The sequence below is a fragment of the Felis catus genome, chromosome D3 (assembly GCF_018350175.1).
Source record: "Felis catus isolate Fca126 chromosome D3, F.catus_Fca126_mat1.0, whole genome shotgun sequence".
NCBI classification, from domain to species: domain Eukaryota; kingdom Metazoa; phylum Chordata; class Mammalia; order Carnivora; family Felidae; genus Felis; species Felis catus.
The window spans coordinates 18303933-18319161 of NC_058379.1; the positions used below are offsets into that span (position 1 = coordinate 18303933).

At 44.8% G+C, this 15229-nt stretch overlaps 1 protein-coding gene across 9 annotated transcripts in view; it reads left to right on the forward strand.

The window, feature by feature from the left end:
* MYO1H (myosin IH) overlaps positions 1–15229 on the forward strand; it is a 147086-nt gene that overhangs the window by 29368 nt on the left and 102489 nt on the right. For 4 of the 9 annotated variants that reach the window (XM_045041914.1, XM_045041924.1, XM_023241516.2 and 1 more), the window contains exon 1: positions 372–1991. The exons of 2 other annotated variants lie outside the window; for them this stretch is intronic. The gene's annotated coding sequence lies outside the window, so the exon portion shown is untranslated. 3 more of the 9 variants (XM_045041919.1, XM_045041927.1, XM_045041920.1) reach the window with 2 other exon arrangements.

A 15229-nucleotide genomic window follows, 5' to 3' on the forward strand; every position in this document is an offset into this window, starting at 1 on the left:
TGAGTCCGCCCGGAGCGCGCGCGCGTGCGCGCGCGGCTGGGCTCGGCGGCCGAGGCGCTCGGGGTCCGGGGCCGCGAGCCGAGCCCGCCGAGCCGTTGGGGGCCGGGTCCCGCCGGTGCGCCCGCGCTCCCGCCTTCCCCGCCGCCCGGCCCGCGCCGCCTGCTGCCCCGCCCCGCCCGGCGCCCGCCGCGGGAAAGGTGGCGCGGACGGCGGGCGGCGGCGGGCGGCGGCGCGGGCGCGGACAAAGGTCCCCGCGGCCCCCCTTAGGGGGCTGGAGTCAGTGTGATCCCCCGAGAAAGTCTGCCTTTCCGGCGCCCTCGCTCCTGAGCCTCCGTTGGAATCATTTGCCAGAGTAATGACCACACTAATCGTCACGGCCACCCTTGGCTTTATTTCCTTATGTATTTCTACCTCCTCGTTTATTCTTCACGCCGGCCCCTTAGACGCGATGGTCCCCTTTTCGCCTCTGGCGAACCTGACGCTCTGAGCGGTCACGAGGGGGCCGAAGGAGCACGGCCAGTAAGTGGCAGAGTCCGGATTGGAACCCAGAGCGGAGAGATGCCGCGGCCCCTGCACCTGCGGGTGGACATTGGGCTCGAGGCTGCGCCACTCTGGCCGAGCCAGACCGGGCGCCCAGCGCTTCTTGAATTTCCTGTGGCTGCCCTCGCGTTCTGCATCCCCGTAGCAGGCAAGGGAGCCGCGTCTCCACGCCTGTGGTTGGGAAGCGCGTCCTAGCCCGTGCTTAAGTCCCGCAAGGAGCCGGGGCTCCCTAAGGCTGGGTGTACCTGGATTTCATTGCTCATTCAGGTGGGCTGTGACCTTGGCGCTGGTCCATGTCCTCCTGAATGGTTTTCCTTTAACACCTGGGCGCCCTTAGTCCTTTCTTCTCTGCCAAGAGTAAATAGATCACTTGCATTCTCTGGTGGGGGAATGTAGTTTACGGGTGTTAGTTAAGGTCATGGTCATGAAACTCTGTTTTCATTTCTCTCCGACCTACCTCTATTGAAAGTTTGCATTTTGCCTGTTTATAAAAGTCGTTAACACGGCTTTAAGTGTCCCTTGGTGACCTATAATTAGAGACCAATAATTAATTCCAAGGTTAAGTGGTAAGCATTCAAAGTATTTGAGTTTATTTCTGTTAATCCTTAATGGAGTTGTGTGTAAACAGAGGTGACTTCACAATCTCCTGTTGAGGTAACAGCCCTTTTCACTAAGGTACAATTTTTTTTTATCCCCATAGCAGTTTGGAAAGAAAGTCTTTCTTCTGAAAGTTGATGGATTCAGTAAAGCTTTTTAAATAAAATGCATCCAGTTTGTGAGTTCTGCAGACTCGTGCACTATGGAAAAGCCAAGCAGGGACCCTTCCTTAAAAGACAAAAAAAAAAAAAAAAAAAAAAAAGGATGTTCTGGAAAGTTCTCAAAACCTCCCCTTTTCCTTGAGAAAACTTGGCTTTGAAAACTTGGCTTCCCTGCATGGGCTTTTGGCTGGGAACTATGGCCATTTTACTAAAGACTTGACATTTTAAGTTCTCGGCTTCAGGAATGGTTGGTGAAAATATTGCCACTCAAACTTCTACTGTTGAGGGTATTCAGAAAGCCCAGGTAACTTAGCGGAAACCCTTCTTTTGTGACATGCGTCTATTTTTCCCTTCTACGAATATTTCTCAAGCCTGTTGAATTGTAAGAGTCACCTGGGGTGAAATTAAAACCACAAAAGGGAAGAGCTGGGGAATCCTTGTTTCACAAATGTCCCACGTGATTCTCAGGTAAAGTGTGGACACCTGTAGTAGGTGATCATGAAGTTCACCTGTGTCCACGGCTCTGCGGCTGCTTATCATTTGCTTCTGTGGGGGGAGGGTCTTAGATCCATCCTGACTTTGCAAAGGTACCTGCTTTCCTGCTAGCAAGATTTCTAAAAGGCTCGGCAGACGCTGTGTTCACCAGACCTCTGATTTTTATAGAAAATCTGCAGAAAGGAACAAAAGCAACAGGTATGTGGCATTTCTGCTTGCGCTCTGGATTGACGTAGTGGAAAATGCTCTAATCTGGGCCTGAGTTTGATACGTGTTGGTGGTTGAGCAGTAGTTATTTGTCTGATCTCTTCGGAGCTAGGGTGCCTATGGCTGTGGGCAAAATATTTGTTTATGATGTTAACGACGAGCTGAAAACCCAACTCCTTCATGCGTGGGAAGACCAGTTCCTTGTGTGCAATGTGTAAGTATAGCGTTCGTATTGAAGGATTACAATATATTCACTTAGCAAGTTAAAGCAGCCTTTTTTTTTTTTTTTAGCTCAAGTAGCCCGATTTTTATCGCACGCTCTGACCGTTTCTTCTTTAATTCCAAAGTTTTTGGAATTATTTTGCTTAACTGTTCTGAGTTTCCCATGGTAAAGAGGGAAAGGGAGTGTGGTCAGAATTACACGACTTGTAGCAATGAATAGTTCTCTGTCTTCCGCTCTGACCTCTGGCTGGTACAGTGAACCACAGGGCACATCTACGAAGCAGAAATCTCAAGGTGGTGTTTTGTTTTTTTCTTCCCCTCATAAATGACTATACTACAGCAAACCCTCAAGGCCACAGCCTCCTGGGCTGTCTCTGGCACATAGTAGGCACTCTGGAGATTTACAGGCTTTTAAAAAGCTTTTTTTCTTGTGTCCCATTGCTAAAAACTAGTTAGGGGGCATTTTCTTCTCAGAAAGTTCTGGACAGAAAGCTCACCCGGTCTTTACTCCCCAAGGCTCATGGCTCTCTTAAAAGTGCCTTCTGATTCCGATTTCTTAAGAGGTAGGTTCACTAGCATTGGGAAGCCACTGTTGAATGTGTGAACACAGCTTTCGAAGACGAGAGCAGAGTTTGTTGTTTTTCTGTGGGAGACCATGAAAGCCCACCGGTCATTGATCTCCTTTGCTCCTGTTAGCATGACTGATGCGTGTATTATGGTTCTCTTTGGGAACGCGTTTGTAGAGGAACTGCCGCTTATAATTGTCCTACATCTTATTTAATAAAAGGATGCTAAACCCTCCGGTGTTTCTAGGAAGGGAATACTATAATGTTTTTGTATCTTTGTGATCTCCTGCCTCTAGTCTGAAACTCCAGACCAGTTTCCACCATTGTCCTGTCCGACTCTTCAGAAAGGTTGTGACTAACTTAAAAAAAAACAAAAATTAAGCCTGTTAAAGAGTGTGACCCTCAAATGTGCACTGAGCAAGTTGCCGGAGCCTTCTCCGCATTTTTTCTATTTTTTTCCCCCAACTGCCTTTTATAAAAGCCTCACTTCGTTGTTTATGGCAATACATCTAGGCTTTCCTTTCTGAAAAAGTTGTTGGCCGCTTTATTGGAGTGCCGAGAGAATAAAAACCAGAGGCCTTATTGTCTGTGACTTCGCAAAACAGAGCCACCACCAGGTGGTAGGTTCTGAGGCTTATTAATCAGGATAAGGAAAAACTTGCTAACAGTGACCGTGATCCCAGGCTGGCCTGTCTCCTCTGCTGGTAAACAGTGCCCTCACCCCAGCTGTCGATACAGAGACTGGGCACCGGTGAAGGGGGATTCTGAAACCAGAAACCAGTTGGATGCCATCTCTGAAGCTCCCCCAATGCCAGAATTCCACAGTATTCCTTGAACTTGAATGCCAGGTTGGTCTACGTAAATAATTTTCTGGACCAAGTCTCTGCTGCATTAACAAGTAATATAGGGGTGTCTGGGTGGCTCAGTCGGTTAAGTCTCTGACTCTTGGTTACGGCTCACATCATAATCTCAAGGTTTGTGAGTTCAAACCCCCCATCGGACTCTGTGCTGACAGCGCAGAGCCTGCTTGGGATTCTCTCCCCTGCCCTCTCTGCCCCTCCCCAACTTGTGCACATGCTCACTCTCCCTCTCTCTCTCTTGCAACATAAACTTTAAAACTGGTATTAAAAAAAATGCTATATTTACATCTAACTGATAATCCAGAGGAGTGAAAAAATAAATGCTTTGAGAAAAATCTTAATCCTTTATCCATTTCAACACCTATTATCTTGATAATGACCACATTGATGCTGCTGGGTGGTTATTTTCCTATCTGGCTTAAGTTGAAAAGCAGGAAACAAAGCATTTACAGATGCTTAGAGATTGAGAGATTTCGAGTATTTAGAGATTTACAGTAAAAATGGGTTAAAAGGCTGGGCCATCTCTTGGTCAAACAGACCAGTCAAGTTGTTTGGCATAATCTTCACCTGAAGCATGTTTGATATTGGGCAAAGTGAACAACCCATCCTCATAACATAGCAATTCCATATGAATTGGAGTATGTATCCAGAACCCTCCATTCCCTGCGGACGCTAAACACAGGGAGGGCCCTCCAGGAGGAGGTGCTCCCTGAGGCTCAACTGGTTGGAGAGGACAGCGGTGGCTCCCGTCTCAGTGCTGTCCCTCTCTTGCCTATCCCTAGCTGCAGGGCTTTGGATAAATTCTTCCCCCTTCCTTGGTTCTCCCATCTCTGCAGGGGAGTAACGACGCCCATCTTGCAGGGCTGTGTGAGGCTGGGGGAGCACCCCTTCTGTGGGGTACGTATTCCTCGAACCAGGTATATGTTTCAGGTGGTTTTGTGTGTTTAAAGGGACTTCTTACTCGGTTGCTAGATTCTTCTGGAAAAAGGAAGGAATCGATTGGGTTGCTTTGGGAAACTATCTCAGATTTTTTAACCGGGAGAATCTGAACTTAGGTAGGTCTCTAGTGATCTGAACGCTTTGACACAGCCTTCCCCCGGCTTCTAGGGAGAAGTTACTCATGACCCCTCACAACCGTGCTGTTTTACGTATGAAAATCTAGTCAAGGGCCTCATCGTCTGCCCAGTCCACAGTCTTACCCAGTCTAAGCCCTCACCTTCATTCCAGGAGGAAATCCCACTGGGCAATCCCATTTGGGGAAGGCTGTGTTTTCCCTCCATTCCAGAATTGATTTCATCTGGCCACTTTGTGGCTCTTGTAGTATTTTCTCGTTGTGCAGGGTAATGGCTGCAGCCTCTAGATCTGTGATGGGGGAGTAGTTAACATACAACTTCACATCTAATCTGAGTCTACATTATTGGACAGAATTGAGACTATCACTCTATTCTGTGTTCCATTTTCTTCGTCTTTTTCTACTGGCTTCGATGAGAGATCCTGAACCAGAGGTGCGTGATCCACAGACAGGCTTTGGCTCAAGGGCTTTAAAACAAACAAACAAACAAACAAACAAACACAAAAACTTAAAAGCCGGCATTTAAAAATCCTTCAAAAGCTAGGACTTCCAGCCTTTTTTTTTTTTTAAAGATGTTTATTTTGAGAGAGAGAGAGAGTACATGTGCCCATGTGTCCACAAGCAGGTGTGGGGCAGAGAGAGAGGGAGGCAAGAATCCCAAGCAGGCTCCATGCTGTCAGCGCAGAGCCCCATGTGGGGCTTGAACTCATGAACCGTGAGATCATGACCTGAGTCAAAACCAAGAGTCGGCTGCTTAACCGACTGAGCCACCCAGGCAACTCTCTAGGTTTTCTTGAAAAATTGGAAAAGCTGGCCACTTGGCCAGCAACCCCACGAGGCAGTCATCAGCTGGGACTGAACGCGGCTGCCCACAGTTAGAGGGATTGTCCTACACTCTTCGATTTGCCCCTTGCCTGGCCACTTCCTTATTGCTCTGCCCTACTGTCTAGGTCTCGGCCGTTTGTTTTTTGAACACGTTTTTAAATTGCTCTTTGTTTTTCTTAGAGGGAAGACAAAAATAACATGTGTGGGCACACCCATGTTGCTATTAAAAGCCGAGAAGGATCATCAGTGGTTAATAAAGATGGTCTACCCTTTTCCCCCCACAACTTCCTCTGCTCGATGCTGTGCTGAGTGCTTTGCACATCCAGCTCGGTCCTTAGGGTGCTTTGAAGTAGGTGTCATCCGCCCCCACAGGAGAGACGAGGAGATCCCTTTGATTTGGCTTAACTGATCTATCCCACCTGACCTGACCGTGTCAGGGGATGGGGAAGAGGTTGTCTGGAGGACCCCTCCCTTGTACTTTTCCACGCCAGGTAGTTTCTCATGGGCGGGGCATCTTAAGCATCTCTTAGGATGCAGGGCTTGGGGCCAGGCAGGTCCCACTGGTAAGGACGCAGCTACGTCCCAGGAAATTGCTACTGGTCACACTGGCCCCAGAGAGGTCACACACTGTTTATGGGCTTGAGTCAAATAAATGGAGTTGAGCACACTAGATGTGCAGACCGCTTTATGTCTCTTTCTGCTAAGCCAGTGGATCTGACCTCTCAAACCCTTGATCCATAAGGGAACATCTGAACCCACCAGAAGAAAGTTTGGGGGAAAAATAAATTTGCTGTATTTGTTTGAGTCTAATGGAAAGGCTTCCTTCTTAGTAAAGTAGGTGAAAATATCCGGTATCCTCACTTTGGTTAGACTTCAAATAAGTGCATTTTTTGAAGGTAATATATTTTGAAGTGGATAGTTACAACGTTTGGAGTAATACCTTTTGTGTAATTAAGACACGGGAAAATAGCATGCCTCTGTGCCTCGTGAAAAGGAACACTCTGCATGCTTCCGGCCAGCTCTTTTTTTTTTTTTTTTTTTTAATGTTTATTTTTGAGAGAGAGAGAGAGGGAGACACAGAATCCGAAGCAGGCTCCAGGCTCGGAGCTGTCAGCCCAGAGTCCAATGCGGGGTTCGAAACCGCGAGCCGTGAGATCACGACCCAAGCCGAAGTCGGACACTTAACCGACTGAGCCACCCAGGCGCCCCTCTTTTTAATATTAGACTGTTCTTGGGGGCATCTTCCTTTGTGCACAAAAAGGTCTTTAAATGTTCGTTGTTCAACAGAGAATCCAAGCTCCAATTTTTCGCTGCAAGTTGCTTTCTCCTGCAAACCACAAACCACCCTGAGGGGTTTTAAAAGACTGTTCAGGGAACTCTGACTACCACTATTTCATGTTTAGATCCTGTTCCCCAGTAACAAAAAGCAGCCTGCTCTCTTACTAAAAGCCCCTTTCCCAAGGCTCTGGACCAGGTTTTTTGTTGTGTGTGTTTCTTTCTTTCTTTCTTCCTTTCTTTCTTCCTTTCTAATATCTTTCCCCACTGATGTCTAAAGTGAATAAAACAGAACAGCGCATAAACTTGTTCATCCATAGCACTTGGTGGACACTTTCTCTGCTTTTTATTGCAAGGTAACAATCCCGGCTGTTTGTTTTAGAAATGGTAATGTTGTATCATTGTAACAAATTATACTTAAAAATCATTTAGTGTGAAATTGCAGATTAATCCCATAGGGATGGGGTATTAACAATCACCCAGCCCTTTGGAGCATACAGATGGTGAATCTGGGATTTACAATAGGAACAATCACTGATTACATGCCTGGCTGTAACGGACAAAAAGGCCTCCGCAATTTCAGCTTGGAGAATACGGCGGAGGTCCTAGCGCCTGACTTGTTTGGGATGCTTGGTTCCGGAGAATGCCTGTTTCATCACCTAGCCCGCGTGAGAGACGGGTGCGTTCTGCGTGCTTTGAAACCCACCAAGTGCTTCTGCGGAAGGGATGCCTCGGTGTGCCTCTCTCTAACCCTTCTAAATTCCATTAGAATTCGTTGAAAGAGCATTGTCACAGTGGGGTGTGCAGTGGGAATGCGGCAGATGGGCCGGGCCAAGAGAGCTCATTGTCAAAACCAGTACCTGCTGTTTGCTAATCACCGGGAGGAAAGTTGTCATGCACGTGGACCAAGGGCCAGGGAGGGCTGTGCACTTCGGAAATGAATCTGCACCTGAAATGAAAAGGATTCCCAAGTGCAATGCCCCTGGTTTTGAAAATCCTCTGGTGGAGCTCCAGACTGTGAACCCCATGACATGCGTGTTAAGAAAAGGGGGTACTTATATACACAGTCCTGAGTACAGACCGTGCTACAATAAGTGACCGGCCAGTATGTGCTTGGGACTCTGAGCAAGTAAGACCAAATTCTTTCAACTATATATGGATTTTTAAATGTTCATTTTTTATTTATTTTTATCTTTATTTTATTTATTTTTTTGAGAGCGAGAGAGACAGAGTATGAGTGGGGGAGGGGCAGAGAGAGAGGGAGACACAGAATCCAAAGCAGGCTCCAGGCTCGGAGCTGTCAGCCCAGAACCCAACACGGGGCTTGAACTCACAGACCGCGAGATCATGACCTGAGCTGAAGTTGGACAGTTAACCGACTGAGCCACCCAGGCGCCCCAATATATTTCTTGATTTTTAACGACATATTTAAAAATGCTCAACTTGTAGAATCAAAGTAGCCATTTCAACGGTAGTTTAGGTTCATATTCAACGTCTATATACGCTCAAATAAGTCCCCCACACCCCCATCTCTGCTTTGGTTTCAGATGCAAAGGTAAGAAATTTTTTGATCAAAAGAACAAGTTGTCTCAGAAGAAAACCAAAAAGCTGGAATGCTTAAAAGATTTAATAGAATTCTCTTGACTTTTCAGGGGTGGTTTCTCAAAAACAAAAAACCATTTATCCAAATGAATGCTCTATTCCAAATATTCTTGATCCGAACATTGTTTTGTTAACAGTGCTCTGAGCAAAATGAAAAAGCACACAAGTGGATGTTGTCCTGGACTGGAGAAACTGTTTTTGCTTTCAGGCAAATGCACCCCACACTGGTTTTATTGCTTTTCCTGAACCCAGGGATTTGTGACCCCGATGGGCCAGCTCAGTGATAATGACCCTGTCTTCTCCATTGGACCAATTAAGTACCTTCCCAGAAGGGTTTTACAGCTCCATCTTGGGGGGACGCTTGTAAGCTTCTCAGGATTATTCTGGAAGTGCTTTGCAACTGGTCCTTATTTTAGCCCTGCCTAAAAGGAGACGGGTTGAACAACGTTTTGCTCAGCATGATCAGTGCGACCTTAATTGTCACAATTATCAATGATACTAGTAACTTGGAGGCAAGGCAGATTCCTCGGAAAAAGTCTGTTTTATCAACTTTTGAGACCCTTTATAGCATCAGATCTAAAGTAGTTGGTGATACACTCCTTTAGAAAGGAAGGATTGGCCCCAGCTCAAAAAATTTAATTGTAACCAACGGTGTAAGATAATTATCCATGAGTACATTCTGATATAAATGATGAAAGATGGATAAATGCAAGAACAACAAACATTCCTTCCAGAAGAATCCCAAATATTCCACGTAGACAACCTCCATATCCTGGATGGGAACATGAATCTTCCCTTTCCCCCTTCACTGTTGGGCTTGTCTTCCTGACCCCCCTCCAACTTCCAGCAGTTAGAGAAACCCAGTAACTTCTATCCTGGACCAAGTGACGAATACTAATGTCAGCAGTGATGCCCTGGGGGTCCCATGCACCCCCTGGTAGGATGTGACGGGATGAGAAGCCACAGGGGCATTTCGCCACTGTGGTAATCTTCCTTAAAAACAAACAAACAAAACAATAACTTCAGTCTACTCATGAGGAGAATGTTTGACAATCCCCAATTGAGGCTCATTCTACAAAATACCAGATCCATACCCTTCAAAACCGTCATGGTCCTGAAAAACAATGGAAGTATAAGAAACTGTCCAAGGGGGCACCTGGGTGGCTCAGTCGGTTGAACATCCGGCTCCGGCTCAGGTCATGATCTCTCGGTTCATGAGCTGGAGCACTGCGTCAGGCTCGTTGCTGTTGGCACGGGGCCCGCTTCAGGTCCTCTGTCCCCCCTCTCTCCCGGCCCCTCCCCTGCTCGTGCTCACTTTCAGAAATAAACCAGAAAAAATCTTTTAAAAAAATAACAAAAAAGAAACTGTCCCAAACCAGAGGGGACTGGCTAGGACAAAGGAACTGATGCCATGTGGGTACCCTGGTTGGATCCCAAGAGAAGACCAGGACATGGTGGGAAAACCGGTAACATTTGATCCAGTCTGGAGTCTAGTTTATAGAAATGGACTGCCATTGCTGTGACAAACATACCACGGTAATGTGAAATGACAACGGGGAACTCGGGGAGGGGTACGTGGGAGGCCCCTGTGTAATCTCTGCAACTTTCCTGTAAATCTGAAACGCGTCCAAAACGGTTCATTTTGAATCCAGTAAATGACCCCTCCACGTTTGTCACAGTATGATTTCTAATAGCCAAGAGGTGGCCGCAACCCAAGTGCCCAACAATGGAGGAGTGGGTAAATAGGATGTGCTACGCCAGGGGCGCCTGGGTGACGCAGTCAGCTGAGTGTCCAACTCTTGATTTCGGCTCGGGTCATGATCTCGTAGTTCGTGAGTTTGAGCTCCAAGTTGGGCTCTGTGATGTCAGTGTGGTGCCTGCTTGGGATTCATTCTCTCTCTCTCTCTCTCTCTCTCTCTCTCTCTCTCTCTCTCACTCAATAAACGAACAAACTTAAATGTGATACACAAGGGAATATTCAGCCTTAAAAGGGGAGAAGATTCTGTCACGTGCTACAACACAGAACCTTGAGGACGTGATGTTAAGTGAAATAAGCCAGTCACAATAAAGACAAATAGGATCCCACTTCTGTGCGGTGCCGAGAATAGTCAAATTCATAGAGACAAAGCAGACTGGTGGTTGCCGGGGGCTCGGGGCAGAGGGAAACGGAGGGCTACCATTGAATAGGTATAGGATTTCCATTTTGAAAGATGAGAGAGTTCTGAAGGTCTGTTGCACGACAAAATGAATATCCTTAGTGCTACTGAGCTGGACGCTTCACAAATGGTTAATACGGTAAGTTTTCTATTTTTACCTCAATTTAAGCTTTTTTTAAATCAAAAGAATGCATATCACAGCTGTATAAATTAGGAAAGCCTTTGCTTACCATAAAAAAAAAAAAGCGTGTGTCCCAGTTCTCAACGTTGGTGCTGTTGACAATTGTGCTTCATGATTCTTTAAGGTGGGGGAGCTGACTTTAAGGTGGGCATCGTAGGACATTTAGCATCCCTGGCCTCTACCCACTAGATGGGAGTAGCACCCTTTCCCCTATCATGACAGCCACAAATGTCCTCAGACATAAGTGTCCCCTGGGGCTCGAGGGGAAAGTTGCCCCTGGCCCAGAACCATTGGTCTATTGAAAGAGTGGTAGGTAGGCGAAGGAAACAGATTTAAACATAATTGCATAGACCTTTGCTGTCCAATACGGTAATCACTAACCGAATGGCACTATTTAAAATTAAACAATTGAGGGGCACCTGGGTGACTCAGGATTTAAAAAATATTTTAATTATGCGACCTCACAGTAGCAACGAAAACCAAGAATCAAATAGACATTAGCCAATCTTGACGATGCTACACTAAATGAAGGAAGCCAGTCACAGAAGCAAAAATATTGCATGGTTTTACTTCTGAAATCCCTAAGAGAGTGCAACTCCTAGAAACAGTAGATTGGTGATTGCCAAGGGGGTAGCCACAGGGGGACATGGGGAGCTGACTCAAAGGTGTAAAGGTTCGATTGTGTAAATGAGTTCTAGAGATCCGTACAACATGATGCCTGCAGTTCTCTGTTCAGAGGGCAGATCTCCTGTTAGAGGTCCTTACCACAATAAAAGTAAATGTTACGTGCTGAAAGAAAAAAACATAGCCAAAGAATGCAAACCATTGTTTTTTTTTTTTTTTTTGAGATATAATTGACAAAATTCTGAGATATTTAAGTGTACAATGTGACAATTTGACACAACTCTAGATGGTGGAAGGGTTCCTCCCGTCAAGTAACCTGTCCATCACCTCACATATTTACCTTTTGTGTGTGCATTTAAAGGACATTTAAATTGTCCTCTCAGCAAATTTTAATCATATGACAGTGTTACCAACTGTACTCAGCATGTTTTACATTAGATCCTCAGATCTTACTCATTTTATAACTGAAAGTTTGTACCTTTGGACCAACCTTTCCATATTCTACTCTCCTCCAGCCTCTGGCAACCACTTGTCTACTGTTTTATCAAGTTTGGCTCTTTTTGATTCCACATATAAGTGATACCATGCCCTTATGTGTCTTTCTCTGGCTTATTTCACCTTGCATAATGTCCTCGTTTCATCCGTGTTGTTGCAAAACGCAGAATTTCCTTCTTAGGCTGAATAATATTCCATTGCATGTGTGTGTGCATGTGTGTGTATGTATAGATCACATCTTTATCCATTCATCTGTTGACAGACATTTAGGCTGTTTCCATACCTTGGTGATTGTGAATAAGGACGCAGTGAACATGGGAGTGCAGTTACCTCTTCAAGATTGTGATTTTGTTTCCTTTGGATGTATACCCAGGAGTGGGCCTGCTGGATCATATGGTAGTTCTGTTACATTCTTGAGGAACCTTTATGTTATTTTCCGCAATAGCTGCACCAATTTATATTCTCACCAGCAGCGTACAAGGGTTCCACTTTCTCACTTCCTCATCGACCTTTATTATCCCTTTTTTACAGACATCCCTACAGGTATGAGATGATCTCGCTGTGGTTTTGATTTGCATTTCCTTGATGATCAGTCATGTTGAACATCTTTTCGTGTACCTGTTGACCATTGTATGTCTTTGGGAAAATGTCTGGGCAAGTCCTTTGCCCATTTTTTTTTCCATTGGTTTTTTTTTTTTTTGCTGTTGAGCGGGTTCCTTGTATATTTCGAGTGTGAACCCCTTAGCAGATAGGTGGTTTGCAAGTATTTTCTCCCATTCTATAGGTAGCCTTTTCATGCTGTCAATGGTTTCCTTTGCTGTGTGGAAAATTTTTAATTTGATGTAGTCCCGCATGTTTATTTTTGCTCTTGATGCCTTGCTTTTGGTGTCAAATCCAAAAAATCCTTGCTAAGACCAATGTCAAGGAGCTGTTCCTGTTTTCTTGTATGAGTTTTATGGTTTCACATCTTTAATGCATTTTTAGTTGATTTTTGTGTGTGGTGTAAGATAGCGATCCACTTTGTTTTGCGTGTAGCTGTCCATTTTTCCCAACACCCTTTATTAAAAAGGCTATCCCTTCCCTATTAGGTGTTCTTGGCTCCTTCGTTGTGTATTAATTGGCTCCTTTGTCATAAGTCAATATATGCATGAGTTTATCTCTGGGCTCTCTGTTCCATTGATCTGCATCGGTTTTTATGCCAGTACCATAGTGTTTTGATTACTAGAGCTTTGTAATATACTTTGAAATCTGGAAGTGTGATGCCTCTGGCTTTATTGTTCTTTCTCAGTATTGCCTTGGCTATTCAGGGTGTTTTGTGGTTCATACAAATTTTAGGGGTGTTTTTTTTTCCATATCTATGAAAAATGGCATTGGAATTTTGACAAGGATTGTATTGTATCTATAGATTCCTTTAGGTAGTAGGGACATTTTAACAATATTCTTCTAATCTATGAACATGGAGTATCTTTCCGTTTATTAGTGTTCAACTTCTTTCATCAATATCTTAAAGTTTTCAGTATACAGATATTTTACCTCCTTGGTTAAACTTATTCGTACATATTTTATTCTTCTTGATGTACTATAAGTTAAATTGTTCTCTTAATTTTTCTTCTAGTTCATTGTTGCCAAGGAGTTTTGTGGAGAAAAGCTTTAAAACTCTTAAAGGTCTGGAAGGAAGATGGGAATAAATGGAGAGAGAGGTTTTCCATGGATGGAATAATTTTTTATGGTGGTAAATATACATAAAATTTACAATGTTAACCATTTCTTTTTTTTTAATCTTTTTTTTTTTTTACATTTATTTAGTTTTGAGAGACAGAGAGAGACAGAGTGTGAGTAGGGGAGGGGAAGAGAGAGAAGGAGACACAGAATCCGAAGTAGGCTCCAGGCTCCGAGCTGTCAGCACAGAGCCTGACGCGGGGCTCAAACTCACAAACCGTGAGATCATGACCTGAGCCAAAGTCGGACACTTAACCGACTGAGCCACCCAGGCACCCCTACCTTAACCATTTCTAAGTATACATTTATGTAGCATTCAGTATATTTACGATGTTGTGCAATCATCACCACCATTCATCTCTAAAACTTACTCATCTTCTCAGACTGAAACTCTGTCCCCAACAAACACTAACTCCCTCCTCTTTGTCCCCAGCCCCTGGGAACCACCATTCTTTATGCTTTTTGCTACTCCAGGAATCTCCTGTAAGTGGCATCCAGGTTTTTGAATCTTTTACGACTGGCTTGTTTTGCTTAGCATGATGTCTTTAGGATTTATCCATATTAGAGCGTGTGTCAGAATTTTCTTCTTTTTTAAGGCTGAATAATGTTCTATTGCACATGTATATAAATGTACATTCTGTTGCCCGTGTACATGCACATACAAATACCACGTTTTATCTGTTGATGAGACACTTGGGTTACTTGTACCTTTTGGCTATTGTAAATAATACCGCTGTGAACATGGGTGTGTAAATATCTGTTTGAGCCCCTGTTTTCAATTCTTTTGGGCATATACCTAGGAGTGGAATTGCTGGATCATATGATAGGAGACTGCTCTTTAAAGCCCCGAGTACAGAATCTGTGCTAATCTGCTTGGGCCACTATAACAAAACACGATAGATGGAGTGCTGTATATGACAGACATTTATTTGTCCCAGTTGTGAAGGCAGGGAAGTCTAATCACGGTGCTGGGAGATTGGGTTCTTGGTGTTGCTTTTGCAGAGAACCGTCTTCTTGCTATGAGCTCACATGGCCTTTCCTTCGTGCCCTTCTTAAAAGGGCACCAGTCCCATCATGGGTGTTCCACTCTGGTGACCTTATCTAACCCAATTACCTCCCAAAGACTTTACCGCCGAATATCTTCACGCTGGGCATTAGGACTCTGCCTCAGGAATTTGGGGAGGACACAAACATGTGGTCCATGCTAGAATCCTTCTGGATTTTTATCCTGAGTCTTTTATAGTTTTCTCCCCTTTACTAACTTCATGGAAATTCACACCTGGGCCACATTCTCTTTGTAAGACCTACTGAGGACTGTGTGCTTGAATTTCATCAATGTGCTTGATGGTGGAATGAATTACTTAATTACAACAGCAAGCTTAATGAGGTACAAATAGGTTTGGGAAAAATACAGGTGACTCTTAAGCATTCAGTTGAACCTGTGGAGGCAGAAGCAGAAAGTCCTGTCTCTCAGATTGTGCAATGCGTGTATGTCACTGGAGATCTCATTAAAAGGCAGGTTCTGACTGGGTAAGTCTGGGATGAGGCTTGAGACTGCACATTTCTAAGTGCTCCCAGTCGGTGCTGATGCTGCTGGTTCCCAGACCTTAGGTAGCGAGGTTCTAGAAGGTC